General features: G+C 48.2%; 2 long non-coding RNA genes across 2 annotated transcripts; both read left to right on the forward strand.

The window, feature by feature from the left end:
- The first annotated feature begins 11,251 nt into the window (after positions 1–11,251).
- Positions 11,252–15,897, forward strand: LOC140422679 (uncharacterized). The gene is made up of 2 exons (XR_011947549.1): positions 11,252–11,893; positions 15,021–15,897. It is a non-coding gene; the product is annotated as an uncharacterized lncRNA (long non-coding RNA).
- Positions 15,898–18,496: 2,599 nt separating this feature from the next.
- LOC140419481 (uncharacterized) lies at positions 18,497–21,673 on the forward strand. The gene is made up of 2 exons (XR_011945814.1): positions 18,497–19,135; positions 19,717–21,673. It is a non-coding gene; the product is annotated as an uncharacterized lncRNA (long non-coding RNA).
- The last annotated feature ends 1,061 nt before the right edge of the window (positions 21,674–22,734 follow it).

The raw sequence follows: 22,734 nt of genomic DNA on the forward strand, positions 1-22,734 counted from the left end.
CTGTTCGGGTGCACAGAGGGAAAATTCAGAATGTCCAATTCACCCAACAGAACGTCTTTCGGGGGTAAACCGGAGCACCCGGAGGAAACCCACGCAGACACGGGGAGAACGTGCAGACTCTGCACAGACAGTGACCCAAGGTGGGAATCGAACCTGGGACCCTGGGCAGGAGACCGGTCTAATGGACAAGATGAGCTCTGATGAAGATAGAAGGCAGGAGAGAAACTGGAGTAAGATGAGTTCAGAGCTTAGACGAGGTGGAATTTTAGAGACAGTTTGGCCCAGTGGAAGAGAGGAAAGCAGCAGAGGCAGCTGATCAGATTGTCTCAATCTCAGTGAGAAAGAAGCTTCATGAACTCCACACACTCGAGGTGAGGATGGAGGAGACAGCGAAGAGGGAGAGACCTTCAGACGGAACTAACTTGTGATGGGATGTTAAAAGATTCGAAACACACTTGTGTTAAATAATTGACTTTTATCCAGAATATTATCCCTTATAACTGGATTAGCGTTTATAAATATGAGTCAAAACCAAGTCCAATGAACATGGTTCAGTCCTGGATGTGACGAATGTGATATAAAATAGTTACTTTAGAGATATTAGTTAATGTAATGTAGAGGTAGGCCAGTCTAATTCTGGTTAGTTCACAGACAAAAGATTTCAGACCGCATGGAAAAGCAGGAAGAGGTGTGTCCACCAAAGCAGGAGAAAAGGATGCTGGGTAATAGGGGCCAGAGGAAGGGATTGGAAGTGAGCCAATCAGAATAGATCAACAGGTCAGGAGGGATATAGGATGACCTATGGGCATCGTGTATGTGAAACTTGATGCCATTTGAATGTATCAGTACAGATTCCTTTGTTCCATATCCTCACTTGATTCCAGAAGTCCATGGAGCAGAACGTGCTTCGTGCTCCTGAGAATTGAGGAACGCTTGCAAGCTAAATAAAATAACTAATGCTGTACCTGCAAATCCATCTCGACTTTTATTGAGGCCAGGCTGACGGGTAAAGAAACTTGGGATTCTACAGATGTGATTCACAGCAAAATCTAATCACAGCAGTTACTTGTGAACCCACTGGTGTCTCAGCAGGTTGCCTGGGTGAATGAATTCCTTTCTACACTGGGAGCAGGTGAATGGTCTCTCCCCAGTGTGAATCCGCTGGTGCAGAGTGAGCTGAGTTGATCGTCTGAACCCAGTCCCACAGTCGGAGCACCTGAATAGTTTCTCGTCAGTGTGAACATGTTGATGGGACACCAGTCCACACACGCAACATATGTACAGTTTCTCTCCACTGTGAACTATGCTTTTTCCTTCCATGTTCAAAATCTGATGATATTCAGGTTAAGATCAGTTACATGACTGTCAGATTTTGATGTGGTGTTTGGGTGGAGTTTCCCAATTGCACATCCTTCCCTGCTAATACCCTGTAAACAGGGGCTGTTTAGCACAGGGCTAAATCGCTGGCTTTGAAAGCAGACCAAGACAGGCCAGCAGCACGGTTCGATTCCCGCAACAGCCTCCTCGAACAGGCGCCGGAATGCTGCGACTAGGGGCTTTTCACAAACTTCATTGAAGCCTACTTGTGACAATAAGCGATTTTCATTTCATTTTTCATTTCATTTCATACCCTGTGAAATTGATTTAAAACAGAAAAAAGGGACTGTGAGAGAGATCCCACAGAAACACAAAGGCAGGTTGTGAAATTGAGCTGAATGAATCTGGTAACTTGTGGGGCCGACACTGGGAAAATGTGACCACGAAAACTGTTGAATCTTTTGTGAAAAGTGAACTAGTTTGTTAATGTCCTTCAGGGAAGGGAACCTGCCACCCGGCCTGAGCCCACACAAGGCCTCTGCAAGAACACAAGAAATAGGAGCAGAAGTAGACCACTCGGCCCATCAAAACTGCTCTGCCATTGAACACAATTGTGGTTAATCTCAGTCTTAATTCCTCTTTCCGGTGAGCTCTCTATGTCCTTTGACTTCCTGAGAGACCAAAAATCTCACCATCTCGGCCTTCAATATGTTCAATGATGGTCACAGTAACTTCATTGAAGTGTTAATGTAAGCCTACTTGTGACAATAATGATTATTGTTATTATCATCTACAACCCTCTGGACTAGAGAATTCTATGTGAGAAACAGAATGAGAGAGAAAGAGAGTGAGTCGTGGGAGAGAGAGAATCAAAAAGAATGAGGGAAAGAGAGAGAGAGTGAGAACGGAGTGAGGGTAACAGGAAGCAATGGACCAACAACTGAAACACAATTTGACAGAATCTCCTTAACCCTTAACCTCCACCACCTGGATGGAGCAGGACAGCAGATGTATGTGAACATCACCACCTGCAAGTTCCTTTCCAAGACACACACTGTCCGATCTTGTCCAACATCCAGTGCCGGATGAGCAGAACTTTCCTCCATTTAAATATTGAGAAGACTGAACCCATTCCCTTCCTGCCCCCTCTACAAACTCCACTCCCTTGTCACCAATTCCATCCCTGTCAAATGTCTGCGGCTAAAGCAGACAGTTCACAACCATGGTGAAATATTTCACCCCTAGATGAGCACTTGACCACAGATTACTGGGCAGCACGGTAGCATTGTGGTTAGCACAACTGCTTCTCAGCTCCAGGGTCCAAGGTTCGATTCCTGGCTTGGGTCACTGTCTGTGCGGAGTCTGCACGTTCTCCCCGTATGTGTGTGGGTTTCCTCCGGATGCTCCGGTTTCCTCCCACAGTCCAAAGATGTGCAGGTTAGGTGGATTGGCCATGCTAAATTGCCCTTATTGTCCAAATTTGCCCTTAGTGTTGGGTGGGGTTACTGGGTTAAACGGACCGGCCCACTCTTCTCCTATTGGTCGCGCGATGCTGTCAATCATTGCCCGAGCATTGTGAGGTGTCAGTGAGAGGTCAGTGTCGGGGGGCGGGGTTTACAAACCCCAGTCCGGCCCCAGAGCCGAATGTGTAACAATGAACATTCTCCACTCTCACTGTCCGCCGCTTCCGGCTTCTCTCCACAAACAACCTCACAGAGACCAGGGGGGAGACACTGACCCAGTGACAATGTCACTGCATTAGTCACCCAGAGAGACAGGAAAATGTTCTGGGGACATGGGCTCCAATCCATTAAATTAATACAATCTGGAATTTAAAGTTAGTTTCAGTGATGGTGACTGAGGCTCCACTGAGTAAATCTCCAATATCACTGGATTAGGTCAAAAAGGCAGAAAGTAGGAAATTAGTTAGTTTAAAGCCTGTTGTTGGGAAACTGTTGGAATCCATGATTGAGGAAGTAGTAACTGGACATTTGGAAAGTCAAACCGCAATCCACCAGTCAGTGTGGTTTTGTGAAGGGTAAATAGTGTTTGACTCATTTCTTAGGAGTTCTTGAAAGATGTAACAAGCCAAGTGGATAATGGGGTCCTGTAGATGTATTTGGACTCCCAGAATACATTTGATAAGGTGTCACACAAAAGGTAATAATCAAGGTTCAATCCCACAGGCGGGTTGAGAGATAATATATTAGTTTGGATAGAGGATTGGCTAACCAACAGACAGCAGAGAATGGGGATTAGATTTATTGACACATGTACTGAAGAAAAACATTTTTACCCAGAGGTTGGTGAGGGTCTGGAATGCACTGCCTAGGAGGGTGGTAGAGACGGGTTGCCTCACATCCTCTAAAAAAAGTACCTGGATGAAGACGGGCACGTCATAACATTGAAGACTATGAGCCAAGTGCTGGCAAATGGGATTAGGTCGGTGGGTCAGGTTTATCATGTGTCTGTGCAAACTCGATGGACCGAAGGGCCTCTTCTGCACTGTTGCTGATGAAAGTTTGGTGGCATCTCAGACAGCATACATTTTTTTTTTATAAATATTTTATTGAAAATTTTTGGTCAACCAACACAGTACATTGTGCATCCTTTACACAACCTTATAACAACACAGATAACAATGACCTATTTTATATAAACAAAAAATAAATAAATATTAAATAACAAAAATGAAAACTAGCCCTAATTGGCAACTGCCTTGTCACAAGCTACACCCCCCCCCCCCGCCCACTCCCCCCATCCCTCCCCCCCCCCCCCCCCCAAAATCCTGGGCTGCTGCTGCTGCCTTCTTTTTTCCCCCATCTATCTATCCGCAAGATATTCGACGAACGGTTGCCACCGCCTGGTGAACCCTTGAGCCGACCCCCTCAGGACGAACTTAATCCGCTCTAGCTTTATGAACCCCGCCATGTCATTTATCCAGGTCTCCACCCCCGGGGGCTTGGCTTCTTTCCACATTAACAATATCCTGCGCCGGGCTACTAGGGACGCAAAGGCCAAAACATCGGCCTCTCTCGCCTCCTGCACTCCCGGCTCTTGTGCAACCCCAAATATAGCCAACCCCCAGCTTGGTTCGACCCGGACTCCTACTACTTTTGAAAGCGCCTTTGTCACCCCCATCCAAAACCCCTGTAGTGCCGGGCATGACCAAAACATATGGGTATGGTTCGCTGGGCTTCTCGAGCACCTCGCACACCTATCCTCCACCCCAAAAAATTTACTGAGCCGTGTTCCAGTCATATGTGCCCTGTGTAATACATTAAACTGAATCAGGCTTAGCCTGGCACACGAGGACGACGGGTTTACCCTGCTTAGGGCATCTGCCCACAGCCCCTCCTCGATCTCCTCCCCTAGCTCTTCTTCCCATTTCCCTTTTAGTTCATCCACCATAGTCTCCCCTTCGTCCCTCATTTCCCTATATATATCTGACACCTTACCATCCCCCACCCATTTCTTTGAGATCACTCTGTCCTGCACCTCTTGTGTCGGGAGCTGCGGAAATTCCCTCACCTGTTGCCTCGCAAAAGCCCTCAATTGCATATACCTGAATGCATTCCCTTGGGGCAACCCATATTTCTCGGTCAGCGCTCCCAGACTTGCGAACTTCCCATCCACAAATAGATCTTTCAGTTGCGTTATTCCTGCTCTTTGCCACATTCCATATCCCCCATCCATTCCCCCCGGGGCAAACCTATGGTTGTTTCTTATCGGGGACCCCCCCAATGCTCCAGTCTTTCCCCTATGTCGTCTCCACTGTCCCCAAATCTTCAGTGTAGCTACCACCACCGGGCTTGTGGTGTAGTTCCTCGGTGAGAACGGCAATGGGGCTGTCACCATAGCCTGCAGGCTAGTCCCCCTACAGGACGCCCTCTCTAATCTCTTCCACGCCGCTCCCTCCTCCTCTCCCATCCACTTACTCACCATTGAAATATTAGCGGCCCAATAGTACTCACTTAGGCTCGGTAGTGCCAGCGCCCCCCTATCCCTACTACGCTGTAAGAATCCCTTCCTCACTCTCGGAGTCTTCCCGGCCCAAACAAAACCCATGATACTCTTTTCTATCCTTTTAAAAAAAGCCTTTGTGACCACCACCGGGAGGCACTGAAACACAAAGAGGAATCTCGGGAGGACCACCATCTTAACCGCCTGCACCCTCCCTGCCATTGACAGGGCTACCATATCCCATCTCTTGAAATCTTCCTCCATCTGTTCCACCAACCGCGTTAAATTTAGCCTGTGCAATGTGCCCCAGTTCTTAGCTATCTGGATGCCCAGGTAACGAAAGTCTCTTGTTACCTTCCTCAACGGTACGTCCTCTATTTCTCTACTCTGCTCCCCTGGATGCACCACAAACAGCTCACTCTTCCCCATGTTCAATTTATACCCTGAAAAATCCCCAAACTCCCCAAGTATCCGCATTATTTCTGGCATCCCCTCCGCCGGATCCGCCACATATAGTAGCAAATCATCCGCATACAAAGATACCCGGTGTTCTTCTCCTCCCCTAAGTACTCCCCTCCATCTCTTGGAACCCCTCAGCGCTATCGCCAGTGGCTCAATCGCCAGTGCAAACAGTAATGGGGACAGAGGACATCCCTGCCTTGTCCCTCTATGGAGCCGAAAATATGCCGATCCCCGTCCATTCGTGACCACACTCGCCACTGGGGCCCTATACAATAGCTGCACCCATCTAACATACCCCTCTCCTAAACCAAATCTCCTCAACACCTCCCACAAATAATCCCATTCCACTCTATCAAATGCTTTCTCGGCGTCCATCGCCACTACTATCTCCGTTTCACCCTCTGGTGGGGCCATCATCATTACCCCTAACAGCCTCCGTATATTCGTGTTCAGCTGTCTCCCCTTCACAAACCCAGTTTGGTCCTCGTGAACCACCCCCGGGACACATTCCTCTATTCTCATTGCCATTACCTTGGCCAGGACCTTGGCATCCACATTTAGGAGGGAAATTGGTCTGTAGGACCCGCATTGTAGCGGGTCCTTTTCCTTCTTTAAGAGAAGCGATATTGTTGCTTCAGACATAGTCGGGGGCAGTTGTCCCATTTCCTTTGCCTCGTTAAAGGTCCTCGTCAGTACCGGGGCGAGCAAGTCCAAATATTTTCTGTAGAATTCAACTGGGAATCCGTCCGGTCCCGGGGCCTTTCCCGTCTGCATGTTCCTAATTCCTTTCACCACTTCTTCTACCTCGATCTGTGCTCCCAGTCCCACCCTTTCCTGCTCTTTCACCTTGGGAATTTCCAGCCGATCCAAAAAGTCCATCATTCTCTCCCTCCCATCCGGGGGTTGAGCTTCATATAATTTTTTATAAAATGTCCTGAACACTTCATTCACTCTCTCCGCTCCCCGCTCCATCTCTCCTTCCTCGTCCCTCACTCCCCCTATTTCCCTCGCTGCTCCCCTTTTCCTCAATTGGTGTGCCAGCAATCTGCTCGCCTTCTCCCCATATTCATACTGTACACCCTGCGCCTTCCTCCATTGTGCCTCTGCAGTGCCTGTGGTCAGCAAGTCAAATTCCACATGCAGCCTTTGCCTTTCCCTGTACAATCCCTCCTCCGGTGCTTCCGCATATTGTCTGTCCACCCTCAAAAGTTCTTGCAGCAACCGCTCCCGTTCCTTACTCTCCTGCTTCCCTTTATGTGCCCTTATTGATATCAGCTCCCCCCTAACCACCGCCTTCAACGCCTCCCAGACCACTCCCACCTGGACCTCCCCATTGTCATTGAGTTCCAAGTACTTTTCAATACATCCCCTCACCCTTAGACACACCCCCTCATCCGCCATTAGTCCCATGTCCATTCTCCAGGGTGGGCGCCCTCCTGTTTCCTCCCCTATCTCCAAGTCCACCCAATGTGGGGCATGATCCGAAATGGCTATAGCCGTATATTCCGTTCCCCTCACCTTCGGGATCAATGCCCTACCCAGCACAAAAAAGTCTATGCGCGAATAGACTTTATGGACATAGGAGAAAAACGAGAACTCCTTACTCCTAGGTCTACTGAATCTCCACGGGTCCACACCTCCCATCTGCTCCATAAAATCCTTAAGCACCTTGGCTGCTGCCGGCCTCCTACCAGTCCTGGACTTCGACCTATCCAGCCCTGGTTCCAACACCGTGTTAAAGTCTCCCCCCATTATCAGCTTTCCCGTCTCTAGGTCCGGAATGCGTCCTAGCATTCGCCTCATAAAATTGGCATCATCCCAGTTCGGGGCATACACGTTTACCAAAACCACCATCTCTCCCTGTAGTTTGCCACTCACCATCACGTATCTGCCCCCGTTATCCGCCACTATAGTCTTTGCCTCGAACATTACCCGCTTCCCCACTAATATAGCCACCCCCCTGTTTTTCGCATCCAGCCCCAAATGGAACACCTGCCCCACCCATCCTTTGCGCAGCCTAACCTGGTCTATCAGTTTCAGGTGCGTTTCCTGTAACATAACCACATCTGCTTTAAGTTTCTTAAGGTGTGCGAGTACCCGTGCCCTCTTTATCGGCCCGTTGAGCCCTCTCACGTTCCACGTGATCAGCCGAGTTGGGGGGCTTCCCACCCCCCCGGGGCTTCCCACCCCCCCCCCCCCCCCTTGCCGATTAGCCATCATCTTTTTCCAGCTTCTCACCCAGTTCCCACGCAGCTGTATCTCCCCCAGGCGGTGCCCCCCGCCCATCCTCTCCCGTACCCACTCCCCCCTTTCCCCAGCAGCAGCAACCCAGTAATTCCCCCCTCCCACCCCCCCCCCCGCTAGACCCCCCGCTAGCGTAATTACTCCCCCCATGTTGCTCCCAGAAGTCAGCAAACTCTGGCTGACCTCGGCTTCCCCCCGTGACCACGGCTCGCACCGTGCGACGCCCCCTCCTTCCTGCTTCTCTATTCCCGCCATAATTATCATAGCGCGGGAACCAAGCCCGCGCTTCTCCCTTGGCCCCGCCCCCCATGGCCAACGCCCCATCTCCTCTCCCTCCCCACCTCCCCCCATCACCACCTGTGGGAGAGAGAAAAGTTACCATACCGCAGGATTAGAACATAAAACCCCTCTTCGCCCCCCACATTCGCCCCACCACTTTGTCCAAACGTTCTTTTTAATAGTCCACTCATTCCAGTTTTTCTTCTACAATAAAAGTCCACGCTTCATCCGCTGTCTCAAAGTAGTGGTGCCTCCCTTGATATGTGACCCACAGTCTTGCCGGTTGCAGCATTCCAAATTTTATCTTCCTTTTATGAAGCACCGCCTTGGCCCGATTAAAGCTCGCCCTCCTTCTCGCCACCTCCGCACTCCAGTCTTGATAAACGCGGATCACCGCGTTCTCCCATTTACTGCACCGAGTTTTCTTCGCCCATCTAAGGACCATTTCTCTATCCTTAAAACGGAGGAATCTCACCACTATGGCTCTGGGAGTTTCTCCTGCTCTCGATCCTCGCACCATAACTCGGTACGCTCCCTCCACCTCCAACGGACCCGTCGGGGCCTCCGCTCCCATTAACGAGTGCAGCATCGTGCTCACATATGCCCCGACGTCCGCCCCCTCCACACCTTCAGGAAGACCAAGAATCCTCAGGTTGTTCCTCCTTGCGTTGTTTTCCAGTGCCTCCAACCTCTCCACACATCGTTTCTGATGTGCCTCCTGTATCTCCGTCTTCACCACCAGGCCCTGTATATCGTCCTCATTCTCGGCTGCCTTCGCCTTCACGACCCGAAGCTCCTGCTCCTGGGTCTTTTGTTCCTCCTTTAGCCCTTCGATCGCCTGTAGTATCGGGGCCAACAGCTCTTTCTTCATTTCCTTTTTTATCTCCTCCACGCAGCATTTCAAGAACTCTTGTTGTTCAGGGCCCCATATGAAACTGCCACCTTCCGACGCCATCTTGGTTTTTGCTTGCCTTCCTTGCCGCTGTTCCAAAGGATCCGCTGCAATCCGGCCACTTTCCTCTCCTTTTTCCATCCGTGTCCAGGGGGAATTCCCTTCTGGTTTACCGCACGATGTTTTTAGCCGTTAAAATTGCCGTTGGGGCTCCTATCAAGAGCCCAAAAGTCCGTTCAACCGGGAGCTGCCGAAATGTGCGACTTAGCTGGTCATCGCCGCACCCGGAAGTTTTCTCAGACAGCATACATGATAGCATCAAATTATAAGAAGATATTGACAGACAAGGTGAATGGGCAAGATTGTGATAATGTAAACAAGTGTGAGGTTATCTGTTTTGAACCACGAAAGGATAGAACTGAGTACTTTCTAAATGGAAAGAGGTTAAGTACAGTGGATGTCCAAAGAGACTTGGGGTTCATCGAATCTATGGTATGGAGACGGGCCCTTCGGCCCAAACCGGTCCATGCCAACCAAAAAGCTCATCTAAGCGATCCCCATTTGCCTGTATTTGGCCCATATCCCTCTGAACCTTTCCTATCCATGTATCTGTGCAAATGCCTTTTCAATGTTGTCAATGCTCCTGCCTCAACCACTTCCTCCGGCAGCTCATTCCACATACGTACCACCCTCTGTGTAAAAACGTTGCTCCTTAGGTTCCCATTAATTCTTTCCCCTCTGAACGTAAAGCTATGCCCTCTCGTTCTCGATTCCCCAAACCTGGGAAAAAGACTGAGAGCATTCACCCCATCCACGCCTCTCATCTTTTCACCTCGATAAGATCACCCCTCAGTCTCCTACGCTCCAAAGAGAAAGGTCCTGACCTGTCCAATCTCTCCCTATAACTCAGTCTCTTGAGTCCTGGCAACATCCTTGTAAATCTCTTCTGCACTCTCTCCAGTTTAATTACGCCTTTCCAACAGCAAAGCAACAAAACTGAACACAATACTTCAGGTGCGAACTCACCAATGTCCTGAACAACTGCAACATAACTTCCCAACTTGTATACTCAAGGCCCTGACTGATGAAGGCCAGCATGCCAAACGCCTTCAGAGAATTTGCAGTGAAGAAGGAGGTTATTCGGCCCATCGGGTCTGCACCGGCCCTTACAAAGAGCACCCTACTCAAGCCCACTTATCTACCCTATCCCCGTAACCCAGTAACCCCCACTTAACCTTTTGTTTTGGACACTAAGGGCAATTTAGCATGGCCAGTCCACCTCACCCGCACATCTTTGTGGGAGGAAACCAGAGAACCCACGCAGACACGGTGAGAACCTGCAGACTCCGCACAGACAGTGACCCAGCGGGGAATCGAACCTGGGACCCTGGAGCTGTGAAACAACTGTGCTGCCCTATCTACCTATGACTCCGCCTTTAGAGAACCGTGCAGCTGAACTCCAAGATCCCTCTGTTCCATGATACTCCCTAAGGCCTTACCATTCACTGTGAAAGTCCGACCTTGATTTGACTTTCTGAAATGCAACTCCTCACACTTATCTACATTGAATTCCATTCGCCATTTCTCGGCCCACTTCCCCAGCTGATCAAGAGCCTGCTGCAATTTTTGATAACCTTCCTCACTGCCGATAATACCACCTATTTTAGTGTCATCTGCAAACTTACTGATCAAGCCTTGTACATTCTCATCCAAATCATTGATTTATAGATATAAACAGCAATCTCCTAGTGACTAATCTCCTCGTTACTCCTCAACTGAGTTAATTACTCCAGTTGTTCAAATTTAGGAACTGATTCCCAACCAGCCAATCAGCTTTACTCATAGTTATATCATAGTATTTACAGTGCTGAAGGAGGCCATTCGGCCCATCGAGTCTGCACCGGTTCTTGGAAAGAGCACCCTACCCAAACCCATACCTCCACCCTATCCCCAGTACCCAGGAACCCCACCCAACACTAAGGGAAATTTTGGACACTAAGGACAATTTAGCATGGCCAATCCACCTAACCTGCACATCTTTGGACTGTGGGAGGAAACCTGAGCACCCGGAGGAAACCCACGCACACACGGGGAGAAAGTGCAGACTCCGCACAGACAGTGACCCAAGCCGGGAATCGAACCTGGGACCCTGGAGCTGTGAAGCAATTGTGTTAACCACAATGCTACCGTGCTGCCCTACTCTGAGGTATGTTATTTATATTTACTGTTCCAAAGCTCCTTCTTCCTGGATTTGCGCCAACTCCTCTCCCTGCCGACTAGGCCATGAATCGCCGAGGTAAGTTATTTATATTTACAGTTCCGAAGCTCCTCCTCTCCGAGTTCACACCAACTCCACTCCCTGCGTTGGTGAGATTCATCCCTGGGTGTCTGGAAAATCATTAGGACAGTAACTGTCCTGTTAGGTAATGAGTCATTTTGCTTCCTAATTGGCCGAGGAAGGCAGTGTGTCACAAGGATGGATGTGTTGACCGATTAATGGCTGGAGGATGGCGGCAGGTCATGTGATCAAACCTCCAGGAATACATTTAATCAAAGTTGGCGAGGAGAGAATGTTGTGAATTTCTATCCGAAACTGAGTGAGGTTTCTGTAAATTTACAGGATACTGGAAGTGGAGGTTTAACAGACGGGAAATGCAAACCAAACGTCACATCACAATCTGACAGAGTCACTCGATTAATCAGAACCTGAATATCAGCAGCATCTGGGTGTGGAAGGTAAAAGGTTTGTCTGTTCTGTCTGTGATGGAAGATTTCAGGTCTCAGTGTGACTGGAAAAGCCCCGAGATTCACAAACCCTGGTTAGACCAAACCTGGAGAACTGTGTTCAGTTCTGGACAACAAACCGGAAGAATAGAATGGCCTCAGAGGGAGTGTAGCACAGATTTACCTGAGTGATATCTGAACCCCCCGGGGTTAAATTACAAGGCGAGATTAGACAAAAATTTTAGAATCGGCTGGCAGCACGGTGGTTCGATCCCGGCTCTGGGTCACTGCCCATGTGGAGTTTGCACATTCTCCTGGTGTTTGCGTGGGTTTCGCCCCCACAGCCCAAAGATGTGCAGGCTAGGTGGATTGACCACGCTAAATTGCCCCTTAATTTGAAAATATGAATTGGGTACTCTAAATTTATTTTAAAACATTATGGGCAGAGAAGGGCATTCGGTCCATTGAGTCCATCCTAGCTCTCTAATCGGCACGGTGGTTAACACTGTTGCTTCACAGCACCAGGGACTCGGGTTCGATTCCCGGCTTGGGTCACTGTCTGTGCGGAGTCTGCATGTTCTCCCCGTGTCTGCTGTGGGTTTCCTCCAGGTGCTGCGGTTTCCTCCCACAAGTCCCGAAAAACGTGCTTGTTAGGTGAATTGGACATTCTGAATTCTCGCTCAGTGCACCCGAACAGGTGCTGGAGTGTGGTGACTTGGGGATTTTCACAGTAACTTCATTGCAGTGTTAATGTAAGCCTACTTTTGACACTAATAAGGATTATTATTACCTGGAGCAATCCAGTCAGAGTCATTCTCCTGCTCTGTCTCTGTATCCTCACAGCTTTATTTCTCTCAGGTTTCTATCCAATTTTTTAAAAACATCATTTATTGTGTCTATTTCCAAACTCTGTCATAGGCAGCAAGTTTAAGGTCATTGCCACTGGCTGTGTAAAAACATTCTTCCTCATACCTCCTGGACCATTTACATGCATAGATACGGAGCAACGTAGAAAATAGGAGCAGGAGGGGACCATTTGGCCCTTCGAGCCTGCTCCACCATTCATTACCATCAGAGCTGATTAGGCTCAATAGCCTAATCCTGCTTTCCCCCATATCCTTTGATCCCTTTCACCCTCAGTGCTGTATCTAACTGCTTCTTGAAAAGATGCAATGTTTTGGCCTTAATTAGTTCTTGAGGCGATGAATTCCATAGGCTCACCACTCTCTGGGTGAAGAAATTTCTCCTCATCTCTGTCCTAAATGGTCTACCCAGTATCCTCAGATTATGATCCCTATTTCTGGACACACCCACTATCGGGAACATCCTTCCTGAATCTACTCTGTCTCGCCCTGTTTTTTTTTAAAACAGAAATTTAGACTCCACAATTCTTTTTTTGCAATCAAGGGGCAATTTCAGCGTGGCCAATCTAACCCCCCTGCGCAGCTTTGGATTTGTGGGGGTGAGAGCCATGCAAACACAGGAAGAATGTGCAACCTCCGCACAGACAGCGACCCGGGGCTGGGATCGAACCCGGGTCCTCGGCGGCATGAAGCAGCTGTGCTAACCACTGCGCCACTCACTTTTTCTAGGTTTCTATGAGATCCGCCCTCATTCTTCTGAACTTGGGGCAGCACGGTAGCACAAGTGGATAGCACTGTGGCTTCACAGCGCCTGGGTCCCAGGTTCGATTTCCCCGCTGTCTGTGCGGAGTCTACACATTCTTTGTGTCTGTGTGGGTTTCCTCCAGGTGCTCAGGTTTCCTCCCACGTCCAAAGATGTGCAGGTTAGGTGGATTGGCCATGATAAATTGCCCTTCGTGACCAAAAAGATCAAGAGGGGTTATTGGGTTACGGGGATAGGGGGGAAGTGAGGGCTTAAGTGGGTCGGTGCAGACTCGATGGGCCGAATGGCCTTCTGTACTGTATGTTCTATGTTCCAGCGAATACAATCCTCACCGATTCAACCTAACCTACCTATCTTTGAACTGTGGGAGGAAACCGGAGCACCCAGAGGAAACCCACACAGACACGGGAGAAAGTGGAAACTCCACACAGTCAGGGTGGGAATTGAACCCGGGTCCCTTGTGCTGTGAGGCAGCAGTGCTAAGCACTATGCCATCCCCTGTCTTGCAACCTCAAGAGAAAAACAAATCCTTATCCCCATCTGAAATGGGTGACCCCTCACCTTGTTCCAGATTCTCCCTCAAGAGGAAACATCCTCTCCACACCCACCCTCTCAAGACCCCTCAGGATCTTACATTGTTCAATCCAGTTTTACCCAAAACTTTAAATCTGTGTCCCGACTGCTTGTACGATTAGTGAATGGAAACAGTGTTTCTTTGTCCACCTGATGGTAACCTGGCGTAATCTTGTGTCCCTGAATCAAATCTCCCCTCAACCTCCTTTGCTGGAACCATTCTGGTAAATCTCCTCTGCACCTTCTCCAAGAACCTTCACATTCTTCCTGAAGAGTGGTGACCAGAGCTTTATAAAGATTCATAGAATAGAATTAGAACCATAGAATTCCTACAGTGCAGGAGGCCATTCGGCCCATCAAATCTGCACTGATCCTCTGAAAGGGCACCCTGCCTCGGCCCACACCCCTACCCTGTCCCGGTAACCCCATAGCCCCACCTAACCTGTGCATCCCTGGAGACTAAGGGGCAATTTATCAAGGCCAATCCACCTAACTTGCCATTCTTTAGACTGTGGGAGGAAACCTGAGCACCGGGTGGAAACCCACGCAGACACGGGGAGAAAGTGCAAACTCCACACAGACAGTCACCAAGGCCGGAATTGAACCCGGGTCCCTGGCACTGTGATGCAGCAGTGCTAATCACTGTGCCACCAGAAGCATAGTTTCTGTGTCAGTATTACTGTTTATAAAGCTCAAGATCGAATTTGCTTTGCCAACTACTCTCTTAATATGTCTTGTAAATATACAAAATCCCTCTTCACCTCTTTCTCTCTCCTCCCAAAGAGGCCAGTTTGTTTTTTACAACAATCCAGCTGTTTTCATGGTCACTTTTTCCCAGTGCCGGCCCCACAAATGACCAGATTCATTCAGCTCAATTTCACAACCTGCCTTTGTGTTTTTGTGGGTTCTCTCTCATTCCCTATTTTCTGTTTTAAATAAGTTTCGCAGGGTGTTTGAAGGGGAGGCTTCAAAGTCCGGAAACTCAAACCAAGCATCACATCAGGATCTGACAGAGTCCTCAGTTTATCATATCCTGAATATCATCGTACTTTGAACATGGAAGGAAAAAGCATTGTTCACAGTGGGGAGAAACCGTACACGTGTTGTGTGTGTGGACGAGGATTCACTCGATCATCAGGCCTCGCAAGACACAAATGCAGTCACACTGAGGAGAAACCGTGGAAATGTGGGGACTGTGGGAAAGGATTCACTTCCCCATCCCAGCTGGAAATTCATCGACACAGTCACACTGGAGAGAGACCATTCACCTGCTCAGAGTGTGGGAAGAGATTCACTCAGTTATCCAATCTGTCTGCACACCAGCAAGTTCACACTGGGGAGAGACCATTCACCTGCTCCAAATGTGGGAAGGGATTTACTGTTTCAGCCCACTTGCTGAGACACCAGCGAGTTCACACTGATGAGAGACCATTTCAATGTCCAGACTGCGGGAATTGCTATAAAAGTTCTGGGAATCTGATGTTCCATCAACGTGTTAACACTGATGAGAGACCGTTCCAGTGCTCTCACTGTGGGACTGGGTTCAGACAATCATCTGACCTCACTGTACATCAGCGAATTCACACTGGGGAGAGACCATTCACCTGCTCTCAGTGTGGGAAGGGATTCACCACTTCATCCAACCTGCTGACACACCAACGAGGTCACAAGTAACCACAGTGATTGGATTTTGCTGTTTCTCACATTCAGGACTGAACCATGTTCATTTGGGTATCTTTCTGCTGATAACAAACTCCAGCCAATTTACAGGGGCTAATATTCTGGCTAAAAGTCTAATAAATCAGATTTGTGTGAAATACGCAGTGTGTTGAAACTTTTAATATCTCTGACACAAGTTAGTTCCTTTTGAAGTACTCTCGCTCTCCCCTGTCTCTTCCATCCTCACCTCCAACAAGAAGTGTGAGGAGCTTGTGGAGCTTCTTTGTGACTGAGATTGAGTAAATCCGATCAGCCGCCTCTGCTGCTTCCCTCCGTTCCGCGAGCCCACCGGACCAAACTGTCTCTAAATGTCATCCTTTCCTGAGCCCTGAACTCATCTTTATCTAGTTTCTCTCCCCTCATGCCCACTCAGAGCTCATCTTGTCCATGAGACCCAGCTCCTGCTCCAGCGACCCTATTCCCACTGAGCTACTGATCAACCAACTACCCTGTGTCCATGGATATTGTCAACATTTCTCTCTCTTCAGGTACTGTCCCTCTGTCCTTCAAATCTGCCATCATCAAACCCTCCTCAATAAAACAAACCCTTGACCCTGCCATCCTTACAAATTACTGCCCCATCATCAACCTCCCTCTCCTCTCCAAACTCTTTGAACATGTTGCCACCTCCGAAATCCTTGCCCATTTTTCCCAGAACTTCCATGTTTGAATCCCTTCAATCAGGTCTCCGCCCTGTCACAGTGAAATACAAGAGACAAACAGAATCTTACCCGGAGAGAAGACAGACAATCCGGGAGCTTGGATGCAAGGGTGGCACGGTAGCACAGTGGGTAGCACTGTTGCTTCACAGCGCCAGGGTCCTAGGTTTGATTCGCGTATTGGGTCACTGTCTGTGCGGAGTCTGCAAGTTCTCCCAGTGTCTGCATGGTTTTCCTCCTGGTGCTCCGGTTTCCTCCCACAGTCCAAATATATGCAGGTTAGGTGGATTGACTATGCTAAATTGCCCTTGGTGTCCAAAAAGGTTGGGTGGGGTTACAGGGATAGGTTGGAAGTGTGTGGGATTAAATGGGGTGTACTTTCAAAAGGGCCGGTGCAGACCCAATGGGTCGAGTGGCCTCCTTCTGCACTGTACATTCTGCGATTATATTCTATCTATGATTCTGAGATCGAGATAGCTGAGGAAATTGTGGAGGTATTGGTGATGATCTTTCAGGAATCACTGGAGGCAGGAAGGGTCCCAGAGGACTGGAATGTGGCTCATGTAACACCACTGTTTAAGAATGGAGGGAGGCAGAAGATGGGAAATTATAGGCCGGTTAGCCTGATTTTGGTCATTGGTAAGATTTTAGAGTCTGTTATTAAAGAAGAGATCGTGGAGTACTTGGAAGTGCATGGTAAAATAGGACTGAGTCAGCAAGGCTTTGTCAAAGGGAGGTCGTGCCTGACAAATCTGTTAAGAGTTCTTTGAGGCGGTAACAAGGAAGTTAGACAAAGGAGAACCAGTAGACGTGCTTTATTTAGATTTCCAGAAGGCATTTGACAAGGTGCCACATAGGAGACTGTTAAATAAGTTAAAATCCCATGGTGTTAAGTGTAAGATCCTGGCTTGGATAGATGATTGGCTGACTGGCAGAAGGCAGAGAGTGGGGATAAAGGGGTCGTTTTCAGGATGGCAGCCGGTGACTAGTGGTGTGCCTCAGGGGTCTGTGCTGGGACCACAACTTTTTACAATATACATTAATGATCTGGAAGAAGGAACTGAAGGCACTGTTGCTAAGTTTGCACATGATACCAGATATTGAGGAAGCAAGGGGGCTGCAGAAGGATTTGGACAAGCTAGGAGATGGCCAATGAAGTGGCAAATGATTTCCAATGTGGAAAAGTGTGAGGTTATGCACTTTGGAAGGAGGAATTTAGGCATAGACTATTTTCTAAATGGGGAAATGCTTAGAAAATCAGAAGCACAAAGGAACTTGGGAGTCCTTGTCCATGATACTCTTAAGGTTGATGTGCAGGTTCAGTCGGCAGTTAAGAAGCCAAATGCAATGTTCGCATTTATGTCAAGACGGCTCGACTACAAGACCAAGGATGTACTTCTGAGGCTGTATAAGGCTCTGGTCAGACCCCATGTGGAGTATTGTGAGCAGTTTTGGGCCCTGTATCTAAGGAAGGATGTGCTGGCCTTGGAAAGGGTCCAGAGGAGGTTCACAAGAATGATCCCTGGAATAAAGAACTTGTATGAGGAATGGTTGAGGGCTCTGGGTCTGTACTCGTTGGAGTTTAGAAGGATGAGGGGGGATCTTATTGAGACTTACAGGATATTGCGAGGCCTGGATAGAGTGCACGTGGAGAGGATGTTTCCACTTGTAGGAAAAACGAGAACCAGAGGACACCATCTCAGACTAAAGGGACGATCCTTTAAAACAGTGATGAGGAGGAATTTCTTCAGCCAGAGGGTAGTGAATCTGTGGAACTCTTTGCCACAGAAGGCTGTGGAGGCCAAATCACCGAGTGTCTTTAAGACAGAGATAGATAGGTTTGAGGTCAATAAGGGGATCAGGGGTTATGGGGAGAAGGCAGGAGAATGGGGATGAGAAAATATCAGCCATTGAATGGCAGAGCAGACTCGATGGGCCGAGTCGCCTAATTCTGCTCCTATATCTTTTGGTGATTCTAGAATAGCCAAACCTGCACATCTTTAGACGGTGGGAGAAAACTGGAGCACCTGGAGGAAATACACACAGTCACAGGGAGAAGGTGCAGCTTCACACAGTCACCCAAGGCCGGAATTGAACCCAAGTCACTGGTGCTGTGATGCAACAGTGCTAACCACTGTGCTACATCTGTGGTGAGAGAAACAGAGTTAATGTTTGTTGTTCTTTGTTGTAAACGTTCTGTAGAAGGGTCAATGGACTCTTTAAAAAGTCCATGAAATGAAAAGAAGTGGAAAGAAAGTGTTTTACTCAGAGAAGATTCAGTCTGTGTGTAGCTCAATCGTCATTCACACAAAGCCTGCAGTCTGATTGGCTGGGGAACAGAGTCCATCCAGTCCTCCAAATCTTCCCATTGGTCAACACCTCTCAGACAGGAAATGAGGTTTGGAACCCGCGCCCACGTGGCCAATGCGAAGAACTCAAAATGATGCAGAGTCTCAGCCAATGAGGGAGATCCAGGATCAGCCGCGCCCCTCATTCACTCCGATTGGTTGGAGGACCAGCAGCTCCCTCTCGGTCCCCCAGCCCTCCCCCTCTTCCTATTGGTCCAGAGCTGCCGTCAATCAGCACGGGCATTGTGATTCGGAGCATGCACAGTGTGGCTGCAGGACATGGATTTTGGCGCTTGTTTGTCCCGGAGAAACGGAGTCAGCGTCAGGCGGTGGGTGGGAAGATTTGGAAACACTTTGTGGATCTGCAAACCATTCACAATCATTGTCAGCTCCCTGGTTTGCAGCTGCGGGGCTTCTCCCTCCCTCCCGGGAACAGGCCCAGGTTAACGGGCACCATCCTGCTTCAGACACTGGAGGATGGTTCACAGAGGATGGGGGAGGGGGACAAGAAATAAGAGTGTACACTTTTTACTCAAATCAATGAGGCCTCTGATCTCTGGGAAGGAAGGAAACCCTGGCAGGTGGGTGGGGAGGATTCACAAATACCCGCTGGAGGCCCCAAACCCCCAATAAGACCCATTGATTTTATTGTCAGTCTGCAGACAGGAGCTGGAGAACTGGACCCAGGCAGAGGAGAGGGAGGGAGAAAACTGGGAGTGGAGGAAATAAATGGTGCGGATGGTGAGATGGGTTTGGATTTCAGCCCAGGGAGGAGGGAGAGTGTGTGGGACGGGGATTTACAGCTTTGGGGGAACAAGAGAGGGGAAAATGTTCCAGAGAAACGAGAATTGTCTGTTCAGAATTTCTATCCTGGATTGACAGTGATGGCTTTTGTAAACGCCTTTTACAGGATATTAGAAGTGGAGGATTGGCCAACAGGAAACTCAAACCAAACATCTCATCGAGCTCTCAAAGAGTCACTCAATTCATTACAATCTTAATATCATCAGTGGAAGGTAAAATGTTTCTCTATTGTGTCTGTGGGAAAAGATTTCAAACATCAGTGACTGGAAAAGCATCGCGACGCACACACACCCGAGTGAGAATGTTCCAGTGAACTTTAACCAGACATACAGCGTGAAAAAATATCACCATTCACAGCGGGGAGAAACCGTACAAGTATTCTGTGTGTCTTCGAGGCTTCAACTGATCTCCAACCTGGAGAGACACACGGACACGAGTACCATGGAGAAACCATGGAAATGTGAAGATTGTGGTAAAGGATTCAATTTTCCATCCTTGCTGGAAAACCACCGACGCAGTCACACTGGGGAGAAACCATTTACTTGCTGTGTGTGTGGAAAGGGATTTACTCAGTTATCCTGCTTCCAGTCGCACCAACAAACCCACACCGAAGAGAGGCCGTTCAGCTGCACCTCCTGTGGAAAGAGGTTCAGGTCTTCATCCAACCTCACTGCTCACCAGCGAGTTCACACTGGGGAGAGACCATTCAGCTGCTCTGTATGTGGGAAGGGATTCACTCGGTCCTCCCATCTGCTGGAACACCAGCAAACACACAGCGAGGAGAGGCCGTTCAGCTGCACCACTTGTGGAAAGAGGTTCAGGTCTTCACCCAATCTCATTGCACATCAACGGGTCCACTCTGGGAAGAAACCATTCACCTGCTCTGTGTGTGGTAAGGAATACACTCACCCATCGAACCTGCTGATACACCAGCGAACTCACACAGGGGAGAGGCCATTCACCTGTTCCGACTGTGGGAAGGCATTCACCAAGTCCTTTAACCTAGTGATCCACCAACGCACTTACACTGGGGAAAGGCCGTTCACCTGCTCCGTGCGTGGGAAGGGATTCACTCAGCCATCTAACCTGCTGACACACCAGCAAATTCATAAGTAACTGCAGGGGTTGGATTAATTAGTTTCGCTGCTGTTAATCACAGCCAGGATTGTTAGTCTGATAATATTTGGTTTGCTCCTGCTGATGTTAACAAATCGTATAAATGGCTGGCATTTAAATACCTTCAGACATGTCACTGATCTTTGGGGCTGTGATGTCCCTTTTTGGAAGCACCGTCTGTGATGTTTTCCTTTGATTCAAGAACGCCTCCACCTGGAAGTTCACCTCCAAGTCACTCACCATCTCCACTTGGAATTATATCGACATTCCTTCACTGCAGCTGGATCAAAACCTTGGAATTCCCTTCCTAACATGGTTGGACTGCAGCGGTTCAAGAAGGCTGCTCAACACCATCTTTCCAAGGGCAATTAGGGATGGACAATAAATGCTGACCGAGCCAGCGACACCCACATCCCATGAAGGATTTTTTAAAAAGTCTCAACAAGAACTCATTCACAAAATTATGAACTTTCAGTTCAATCCTAAATTGATCTTTCACTTCGTCTCTTGTCAACTCTACATGGCCGCCCATTGCCATCTGTACAGGCAGCCTGGTCACAGAACTCTAATCACTTCACTCCGCTGTGTTGGTAGTTTTGAAATCAATGGTTTTAACGTAACGAAACTATTTTCAGGTTAATTCACTTTCGAGTCATTGTCATGAAAGGTTAAAATGCCATTTTGTACACGAGCAGATGTCGGGCCAAATATAAATCAGCAGTCCATTAAGTTAACCAGTTATTGTTGACACTTTGGCTAATTAGAGATTAGAAAAGTTGAGCTGAGGGAATAAAACTAATGTTTTGATGAACCATTTTGTTAACATGTTACCACGTTTTTACTTCCTGTCTTTCGCCTGCTCAACTGAGGAAAGTTGTAAGAAGTCTGTTTAATTGTTAAAGATAAACTTCTCTGTCAATTACTGTCCATTAAACTTTGTTTTTTAACTTTCTGACTTATCTTTTTTGAAAATTTAGAGCACCCAATTATTTTTTTCTAACTAAGGGGCAATTTACCGTGGCCAATTCACCTGCCCTGCACAGATTTTTGGATTGTGAGGGTGAGACCCACGCAGACACGGGGAGAACGTGCAAACTCCAGACGGTCAGTGACCCAGGGCCGGGATCGAACCCGGGTCCTCGGCGCCATGAGGCAGCAGTGCTAACCACTGTGCCACCGTGCCGCCCCCGACATGTTTCCTTTCTACCTTTTAATGGTTTAAAAATATTTTGAATTTACCATTTAAAGTAATCATTCTGTCAGATAGTTAAATCTTGCATAATCTGATTTAATTGAAAGTTGGGGATTTATTGCAAATAATCTGTACCCCATAAATCAACTTCAAAATGTAAATGTTACCTGGATTTGGTGTCTCGGCGTAAGTGGTCCCTGGCTTTAGTGTCTCGCCAAAAGTGGTCCCTGGATTTGGTGTCTTGGCATAAGTAGTCCCTGGGTTTACTGTCTCGTCAAAAGTGGTCCCTGGATTCGGTGTCTCAGTGTAAGTGGCCCCTCGATTTGCTGTGTCAGAGTAAGTGATCTCCGGCTTTGGGGTCTCAGTACAAGTGGGCTCAGCTCTGCTTCCAACCCAGTCTCTCATCTTTCATTAATTTCAATTGAATGGAAACTGACTGCAGGAACCTGTCAGCATTTGAAAGATATTTACAAATGATTTGAGAGTTTCTTACAGTTGGGGATCTTTCTCTGTTCTGTCCATTCGAGGTGTTTGATAACAGACTTTCTCCTGTGAATATCCAGCTGGAGTTTGGGGCCCTGATGTGTTTCCTTGTTCATCCTGTTGACTCTAAACATTGAATCTTGTGGTTCAGACACCAGAGAATCAAACTCCCAGCAACAGATTGTATTTTACTGACGTTATTAACAGCTCTGCAATAATACAGAGAAAGTAGAGTTACTGGAGAACAGAGATAATACAGGGATTCAGAGCTCCCTTTTCCTCAGCTCTGATCTAACAAGCTGCAGCCACACTGGAAATATTTATATTTAACTT

Source organism: Scyliorhinus torazame, chromosome 5, assembly GCF_047496885.1.
Source record: "Scyliorhinus torazame isolate Kashiwa2021f chromosome 5, sScyTor2.1, whole genome shotgun sequence".
Taxonomy (NCBI): Eukaryota; Metazoa; Chordata; class Chondrichthyes; order Carcharhiniformes; family Scyliorhinidae; genus Scyliorhinus; species Scyliorhinus torazame.